This window comes from Psammomys obesus, unplaced genomic scaffold (genome assembly GCF_907164565.1).
Source record: "Psammomys obesus unplaced genomic scaffold, mPsaObe1.curated_primary_1811, whole genome shotgun sequence".
Classification (NCBI taxonomy): Eukaryota; Metazoa; Chordata; class Mammalia; order Rodentia; family Muridae; genus Psammomys; species Psammomys obesus.
Window position 1 is genome coordinate 17,948,598 of NW_026596034.1, and position 9,797 is coordinate 17,958,394.

General features: G+C 37.9%; 1 pseudogene; it reads left to right on the forward strand.

Moving 5' to 3' along the window:
• The first annotated feature begins 7,890 nt into the window (after window positions 1–7,890).
• LOC129686858 (glyceraldehyde-3-phosphate dehydrogenase-like) lies at window positions 7,891–9,462 on the forward strand (annotated as a pseudogene).
• Window positions 9,463–9,797: the final 335 nt, after the last annotated feature.

The window sequence follows — 9,797 nt, forward strand, 5'->3', positions numbered from 1 at the left end:
TACTCTGAAAAACTTTACCTTGCAGTGTATCAAGGCAGATGCTGAAGCTCATAGCCAAACTTTGGGCAGAGTACAGGTAATTTTATGAAAGAAGGGGGAGAGAGTAAGACCTGGAGAGAACAGAAGCTCCACAAGGAGAGCAACAGAACCAAAAAAATATGGGCACAGGAGTCTTTTCTGAGTCTGATACTCCAACCAAGGACCATGCATGGAGAGAACCTAGAACTGCTCAGATGTAGCCCATGGCAACTCAGTCTCCAAGTGGGTTCCCTAGTAATAGAAATAGGACTGTCTCTGACATGAACTCAGTGGCTGGCTCTTTGATTACTTTCCCCTAGGGGGAGAGCAGCCTTGCCAGGCCACATAGGAAAACAATGCAGAGACCTGATAGGCTAGGGTCAAATGGAGGGGAAGGAGGTCCTTCCCTATCAGTGGACTTGGAGAGGGGAATGAAAGGAGATGATGGAGTGAAGGTAGGATTCGGAGGGAATGAGGAAGGGGCCTACAGCTGAGATACAAAGTGAATAAACTGTAATTAATATAAAAATAAAAATAATAAACAATAATAAAAAGAAACAGTACACAAAAAAAACAGTTTATGCTACCACTCAATCCTTATAGACAGCGTACTCTAAATAAGTGCCAATATTATGACAATCTATTTGACTCCATCCATCTAGCAGATTGCACACAGAAACTATACTTATGTTGACAAAAGAAACAAGAAAATTAATACTAAAATGTGATACTAACTTGAATTCTATAACTTGCTAGTGTGTCAGTAAGGTCTAGGTTTCTAAAATATTATTTTACTCATTATTGCAAATAAAATCATACTACTTTTTCCCCTGATGATTTTTTTTAAAAATTGTCTATCTGTCATTATTTATCACATTGTAAACATATTCTTGTTGTGCTGGCTAGTTTTGTGTCAGTTTGACACAAGATATAGTCATAAGAGAGAAGAGAAAATTCACTGAGAAAAAATACCTCCAGAAGTTTGGGCCATAGACAAGCCACCACAGGGCTGGTCTTCCTAAATTTTACAAGAAAACAAGCTGAGTATACTCTGAGGAGCAAGCCAGCAAACAGTACCCCTCCATAGCCTCTCCATAAGCTCCTACCTCCAAGGCCCTGCCCTGTTTGAATTCCTGTCTTAACTACCTTCAATGATAGACTGCAATGGAGAAGTATAAACCAAATAAGCTTTTCTTCCCCCTAATTGCTTTTAGCCATGGTGTTTCCTTACAGCAATTGCAACCTTAAGGCACTCGTATAAGTGCAGATGAGTGAATGACTATATGGCTGGATGAACGTGCAGATGAGTAGATGGTTGGATGGTTAGAGACACCTCTTAGAAGAACCAGGGTTTGAATAACACAAGTAATCAATTAGCTGTAATATCTCCTTGAAAGGAGTTTCTATTGGGTCTAATTTCTATCCTAGAACCTAAATTATTAGAATTCCATACTTCACTCACATATGAAGCTTATGAAAGTTTTACCTCTATAAGATTACTTCCTGCCAATCACAGGCATATTTGAAAAAGAACTTGCAAATGCAAACATCAAACATTGGGTGCAATCGGTACCATATATGTGCTTAGGATTCATTCCCACTTCTCCATATGATATGTGTCAGATTTGTGAAAGTTTAGCAAAATAATTAGAATGATATTCGAGCGTTTTAAATTATATATTGTTTTCATTCAAATTGTGGAGTTATGAATTATGGAGTTATATTGGTCTACTGTCAGAATTTAAACTCCTAGATTTATTCTAAAGTTGATAACACAAGTTACTCCTTGTCTTTCATATTTTGATGTTTATATGTAATGTTATTTTAGAACATGATAACCATTTGATTGTCTCCTTTGTTATATCTGCCTCTCATTTACAGCTTTGCAGTTGTGTTTTAAATTTTGTATATAATAGATATATACAAATGGTCACAGAACATATTTAGTTAAGCATATGTGTTTTGTATGTATGCATTTACACATGTGCTTATAACTGCAAAGAACTATTTTTTTCTTAAGTGGATGAAATAACCATCTTATTTTCTACTATATACTGAATTACTTTCTGGCTGAGTTCATTAGCATTTCAGTAATGTAACACTTTCATTGTGCAATGAAATTGCTTTGATCGTCCTCTCTTTGGTAATAAAAAAGTGCTTCAACCTGTTGTAAAACTTTTGAAGTGTTGAGAACAATTTTGGATCCCTGAACTCTTTGAATAGAACATTTGGAAGGCCAATTTTTAAGCATGGATTCCCGTTGTGTTTTCATGTCCAACCCTGCCAAAAATCTTCTTTGTCATCATCATAAACCATCTCTAGACATTGCTCTCTAATTAATGCCTTTGTGCACACATACTTGTATACTCTGATGCTTATATGTCATACTCTGTAATAACTTATAGATTTGTACATGACATGACTGTACAACTATTATATTTCTCATGCAATAAGACTAAACTACCTGTACTATAGAGTCTTTTCTACTAAACCTATTGGAAATTCAGTGATTTGTCTATGTTTATGTAAATAAAAAATAGAATTAATTAACTTTCAAACAGTATGCAAGTAATTTTAAAATTCTCTATTCCATGAGGGTACCACTTTGAACACTTGAATTTACACTGTTCTAGTCTAAAGCATGAAATGTGCTCTTCCTAACAGTATATATATAAAGATATATATATATATAAAGATAGATATACACATATCTTTACTAACGAGATAATCCCTTGAATGTAGTGAAAAAAGATTAGTCCACAATCATTAAACCTGTAATTTAAAATAATACTTTATAGGAAAAGGAGTGACCTTTAACTTTTAATGTTTCTCTTTTTCACATTTCCTTTGACGAGTGAAATTAGCAGTCTTTGATATATTAAAAACAAAAAACAAAAAAAAAACCCAAAAAAAACAAACCCTTTTTTCATTACATAAGAAAAAAGTTCCTCTAACATGTTTAACTCACACTTAATGCTTACTAAAATGGCTAATAGATAATTTATTAGAAACTTTTATTCGTCATAAGATCCTGACCTTTCTTTACAAGGATAACTTTAGTTGCCTCTAGCAATGAGAAATGGTTGATTACTTAATGTGTATCTTTCTTTTTTCCTTACATAGGAACAAGTCTAGGAACTCTCTTGCTGAAGTCAGATGTCAACCATGTTCTTAAATATTATGAACTGACATTTTGTCTTTTAAATATTCAGTCTTTTTAGGTGTATCCATCCTCACTAAAGTTTAACTATTGACAATGCTGGGAAGAAATATTCACAGAAATAAAGAGGAGGTATTATTTAAGATCAATCAAACAATGAGCATCAGAGCTCAGTTTCAGCATCAGGATTTTTATAATTTTTTTTCTTTCTACTTTCTCCCATGGCTGGGTTATAGAAGGCGGCAGGTAATGTTTCTGTTATAAAGTTAAGGCCAGAAATTTAATCTCCCCATAAAATTCACTCCCAATTACAATAGCATTGAAGTGGCATATAAATGAGTTCTTCATAAAGCAGAAAAGAAAAATGGTGCAACAGTGAGGCTTTTTAATGACGGGCACTAAAGCAATGCTGCTGATTACATTCTTTGCTAATTACCTTCTGTTACTTAGATGGGATGGATTTCAGCAGAACCAAAGCATTTATTCATGAATAGTGGCTTTTTTTTAAGTAGTGGAGATGAAGATATTTGATTCTAGCATTGAAACATGCCTCTCTCAGGGTCATGTCACTCAGATCTTAACCTGCCAACAAACGGAACCATGCACCACCTAAAATGTCTCTCTTTTGGTTTCTACTGAATTCTGGAACATCAGGTTGGTGTGACATGCTTTGGCTGCTACAGGACTGATGTCTGTGCAGATTCTTAAGTAGAAAAATCTTTCTATGATGAGAAAGAAAAACTTTAAGACAGAGATGAGACAGAGAAAGAAATAATTGAGAAGCTAGGTCACGATGCATGAGGGTGTTAGGTAAGAGTTTGATGGTATGGGACATTTTAGTCAAAAATATTGTGCTTTATGCCTCATTTGAGTTTTAGAAAGAATTAAAGTAAATGTGTTTTGTTTTTTTTTAAAGAGATCATGACTAGAGTGGGTTCCTATATAATTTGAAGACATCACACCAGGAGATAGGAAGGAACGAAAAAGGTTAGAAATGCAAACACATGAGGGAGGAAAGTAGGAAAGAGATATTTTAGTTAACACCATCATTTTTGACATCTTGATCTTGAACATTCATTCTCAGAACTTGTAACAATATAAATGTTTGTGTTTTAAGCCACTCTGTGATATTCTGGTACGATATCACAAGAGTTGATAATGCAAAGATGATTGTATATCTATGTTTTGTGATAAAAGTGTCTTTAATTATTTTGATTGAAACTTTCACCAGAAGAAGTTATGAGACCAATATTAAAGCAATGCTTTTTACCTGCTAATAAGTCGGGCACGGGCCAAGGGAAGAACAAATGGCGTGATTACGTGGATGATTGCATCATTGCTTTAATTTGGAGAGAGAGATGTCAGAGGAAGATTCCAGTTGTGAAAGTAAAGTGGAATTCTTCCAAAATGAATTGTCCTTGGATACAGATAATTTCTGTATCCAAGTCACAACTTAGAGAAATTGGGGAAAAGTGTTTTATGAAAAACCCAGAAAGATATATATTTGGAACTCACTATTTCTCCCTAAAATTAATAATATTCTCTGAACTCATTTCCAGACTAAAGTATATTTCTTTTAGGATGCATTTTAGATGCAAACATATTCTTGTGATTTTTCAACACAAATTTATTAAATATCTGCATCAGGGCTGTGTTAGTTAGTCCTTGGGATTATGTTATTCCCCAAAGACAGCAGAGAACGACTCTTTATTAAAAATTTATAGCCCAGGGTGTTGTGATTGAATATGTGAATAGGAAATCTAGGCAAGGAAAACAGACAATTAAAATAGAGTACGAACTGTATCTCAATGTCATTGCATACTGGGTATCATTATTGGTTTAAGACCTCATTCTAGATGTGGTGTGGCAGAAAAAAAAATCCCTTTCTACCAAATAAAGCCCACTGTCTAATCATCAGAAGGTATGACTGCATTAATTTACATTTCCAAAGAAATTAAGGTTATACAAGTTACTTAGATTGGTATCAGCTTATTTTATTTTTTAATTTTTATTTTTTATATTAATCACAGGTTTTTACTTTGTATCCCAATAGTAGTCCTCTCCCTCATTCCCTCCCAATCCCACCCTACAACCCTGATCTCCTCCCTGCCCCTTTCCAAGTCCACGGATTGGGGAGGTCTTCCTCCCCTTCCATCTGACCTTAGCTTATGGGGTGTCTTCAGGACTGGCTTCTTCTATGGCCTAGCAAGACTGTTCCTCCAGGGGTTTGAGGGGGCGGGCAAGACTATTCCTCCAGGGGTTTGGGGGGGCGGAGGTAAAGGAGCCAGTCGTTTATTTCATGTCAGAAATAGTTTCTGTTTCCCCTACTAGGGAAACCCACTTGGTTACTGAGCTACGATGGGCTACATCTGAGCAAGGGTTCTAGGTTATATCCATACATGGTCCTTGGTTGGAGAAACAGTCTCATAGAGGGCCCCTGTGTCCTGATATATTTTGTCATTGATGTGAGGGCCATCTTGCTGCGACACTTGTCACCCCATCGATCACCAGGGTTGATTTGGCTGATCTGGCTGGTTAGGCTGGTGTCCCCTTCCTCCCTTACCGCTCCATGTGTGTCTCTCCCGAAGCTGCGCGCTTGGTGGAAGAGGACGACCTTCCCTGAACTGGTCTTTGGTCAAGGGTATATGAGTAGTTGCGCTCCCCTGCTAGAACCTCCAAACAAGCTTATTTTAAAGTACGGAACACATCCTGGTTTATCTGAATACATGTAACTTAGCTATGTGATTTCTTAAAATGAAGATGAGGAAGAAAGATTCAAAATTACGCAGCTATCTCTTACCCCCTTTGAAGCTGGAGTATAAGCATAAAATTTTAAAAGTGCATGGGTCATTTTGGAGCCTGGAAAAACAAATGAACCATTTACTATAGAACCTGAACAGAGAACACATGTTTTCTACACTCTGATTTTAGCTCAATGAGACCATAGTCAGTCTTTTTACCTGTATAACTCTAATGCAATTTTATTGTCTGAAGTGCTGAGCTTCTATGAATTTCTTGCAATATCAGTCCAAAATCCATACTAGGACCTAATGACAATCTCAGGCTCAAGGAAAAATTTCTGTAGTGAGTAAGCCCCAAATTAAAGACTAAATATTGTATTGAAACTATTTGTGGAAAACTTGAACTTGAAGAAGGGGACTGCTTCCTAAAAATTGAGTTAAAACAGTAAGAACATAAAAGATATGGGGAAAAAAAGGCCATGTTCATTGACTAGAAAAGTTAATAAAAAGGGTCTGAGAGAATCATAGTATTAAATACTTAAATGAATGAAATTGAGTCAAGAGATATGAAATGTCTGCTAATTGAAACAGAAAACAAGTCCTTCAGCACAGTGAAATCCCATTATAACCCATTCATTCATCTCAAAGTTTCTAAATACCTAAAGTGACTCATACATTTTAAAATCGAAACTCATTAATTGGAAAATAGAGTGCCTAAATGGACTGAACAACTCAACCAACATAAGATATATGAAGGGCTACCCCACTGTAGAAGTAGGTGAAGCAGAGAGTCTGATATATTTGCTACAGTTTATAGAAGGGGGAAATGTGACTATTGAACAATCACATTTCCAGTGTGATACACTATTCTTGCTAGGTGACTGTGGCTGTGGTTAATTATACTGTTGCTTCTTTTTTAAAAACATATTTTATTTTTATTTTATTAATTACAGTTTATTCACATTATATCCCACCTGTAGCTCCCTCCCTCTTTCCCTCCCAATCTCACCCTCCCTCCCTCTTCTCCACTTATGCCCCTACCTGAGTCCACTGATAGGAGAGCTCCTCCTCTCCTTCCTTTTGATCCTAGTCTATCAGGTCTCATGAGGAGTGGCTGCATTGTCTTTCTCTGTGGCCTGGTAAAGCTGCTCCCCCTCACGGGGAGGTGATCAAAGAGCAGGCCACTGAGTTCATGTCAGAGACAACCCCTTTTCCCATTACTAGGAAACCCACTTGGACACTGAGCTGCCATGGGCTACATCTGAGTAGGAGTGAGTGTTCTTCAATGTCATGTGAGATTCTCACAGGGTTGAAGGCATGTAACAGACATAAATGACTGCAAACCCAGCATCAGGCTCCCTCATATCACCACGAGAAATAAATTATGTTCATATCCAAGATCTTTCAGAAGCTAGAATAGGTTTTAACTGCTGAACATAAGGTTCTATATTGTCACTAGACTCCAAACTTACATTTCACACATTAATAAAGTACTAGATACCATGTATGTATCTCAGAAAAGTTTCTAGGCTGAAATTCAAGTCTTGGAAAAACATGACTCTGTGATATTGGTTTGTTAAACAGTAGAGTCACTGCTCTTCTGGCCTGAATAGTGCTCACCTTATGGACATCACTGGCATGAGTCATTTTCATGTGTTCTCATCATGTGCTTACTGGAGTGTTATACAGAAATGTGGGAGTTCAGACTTACTACCAGCTCTGTCTTTGAATATAGGCCTCTTTAGGATCGTACATTTTAGTTGACTGGTAATATCAAATAGAAGTTGGCATTTTTCTAAAGAGTAGAAGTGGCAGGAAAATAAAATTATATTTATAGTAGCCTATGACATTAACTCTGAGAAAAGACAGTAAGTAAATTGTGTATAAAAATAAATAAAATACCCCTGTTCATCCTAGTTCTAGAGACTGCTGCATCTCTTCATGTAGTGCCATCCTCATCCCTTAGACAGAATGGTTAAGGTCGGAATTAATGGATTTGGCTATATTAGGCTGAGTGCCTGGTTACCAGGGCTGCCTGTGATATACCCAGTTTGTAAGCCCCCAAAAGATGTACAGGAATCAACTCCGTTGCAAAACACATGAGGGTCTTTTTATTGTAAATTACAAGGTGCAGCTTGGGCCCACAACACCCACCACCGAAGCGGTGGGAGCTGAGCGTGCTGCTCCCAGGTTAGTTGGCTGATATATAGATTCTGGTCCATCCCAGCATGCCCAGGGCAGGGGCAATTCCTGCCTGGCAAGCATCTATTGGTCAAAATGCTACATTTTGAATTGATTGGCTATAGGAAGGTCCCCAGACCATAATGATCTAGTGTCCCTCCCTAGGGGGAATGGGCCAGTTTCCTAGCAACTGTTATCTCTAGTGGGTGGGGAAAGAATGCAGTAAGGCGGTCCTTCCCCTCAGGGCATTACTAACTTTTTTACCGCACCTACTCTAGGTCTTAACCATAGCTGCTACTTTATCCTTTGGTCTCTCACATGCTCTTCTGGCAAAGTGGAGATTGTTGCCAAAATGGCCCCTTAATTGACCTCAACTATATGGTCTACGTGTATTCCAGTATGACTCTACCCATTGCAAGTTCAACATCACAGTCAAGGCTAAGAACGGGAAGCTTAATATCAATGGAAAGCCCGTCGCCATCTTCCAGGAGCAAGACCCTGCTAACATCAAATGGGTTGATGCTGACGTTGATTATATTGTGAAGTCAACTGGTGTCTTCCCCACAATGGAGAACGGTGAGGCCTACTTGAATGGTGGAGCTAAAGTGGTTATCATCTTCATCTCTTTTGCAGATGTCCTCATGCTTGTGATGGGTGTGAACCACAAGAAATCTGACATCTCACTCAAGAATGTTAGCAATGCTTCCTGCACTACAAACTGCTTAACTCCCCTCCCCTCACAGTCAAGGTCATCCACTACAACAGTGTCATTGTGGTAGGACTCATGATCAGAGTCCATGCCATCACTGCCATCCAGATAACTGTGGATGGCCTCTCTCGAAAGGTGCGGTATGAGGGGCATGGGGATGCCCAGAACATTTAGGTAAGATCATCCCAGAGCTGAACAGGAAGCTCAATGGCATGTTTTTCTGTGTTTCTTCTCCAAATTTGTCTGTCATACATCTGACACACCACCAGGAGAAAGCTTCTAAGTATGATGACAACAGGAAGGTGCTGAAACAGATATCCAAGTGTCCACTAATGGGCATCCTAGGCTACACTGAGGATCAAATTGTCACCTGTGACTTTAACAGGGAGTTGTACTCTTCCACCTTCGATTCTGGGGTTGGAATTACTCTCAGTGACAATTTTGTAAATCTCATTTCTCAGTATGTCAATGAATACCACAATAGCAGCAGGACTGTGAAGCTCATGGCCTCCAAGAAATATGAAGCCCTGGACGAACCATCCCAGCAAGGATATAAAAGAGAGAGGCCATTGGCTGCTGAGGAGTCACTGTCCCAGCTCACTCTCAACACTAACATTCTCCCTCAGAGTTTCCATCCCATACCCCCAGAATAGCAGAAGGAGCCTAGGGAAGCAATCAATAAAGTTCACTGTACCCACAAGAAATGTAACAATAAACTAGATATTAAATGCAACCCTCAATGTAAAAAAACAAACAAAACTTGATTTTCCCAAGAATCAGCTGCAGTTTTTATATTTAACAAAAATATAATAATAAATACACAGTAGAAAGAGATGTGAGATTTCTTGCCTTGTAACATGCAAAACAATGGAGGAAGTAAACAAAGGAACATGTATGAAATGGTAAAAGGAAAGACTGTGAGTAAATTTTATAATTGAATAATCAATATGCCTTACAGGGAGTAGCGAATCGAAACAGATGGATGTTC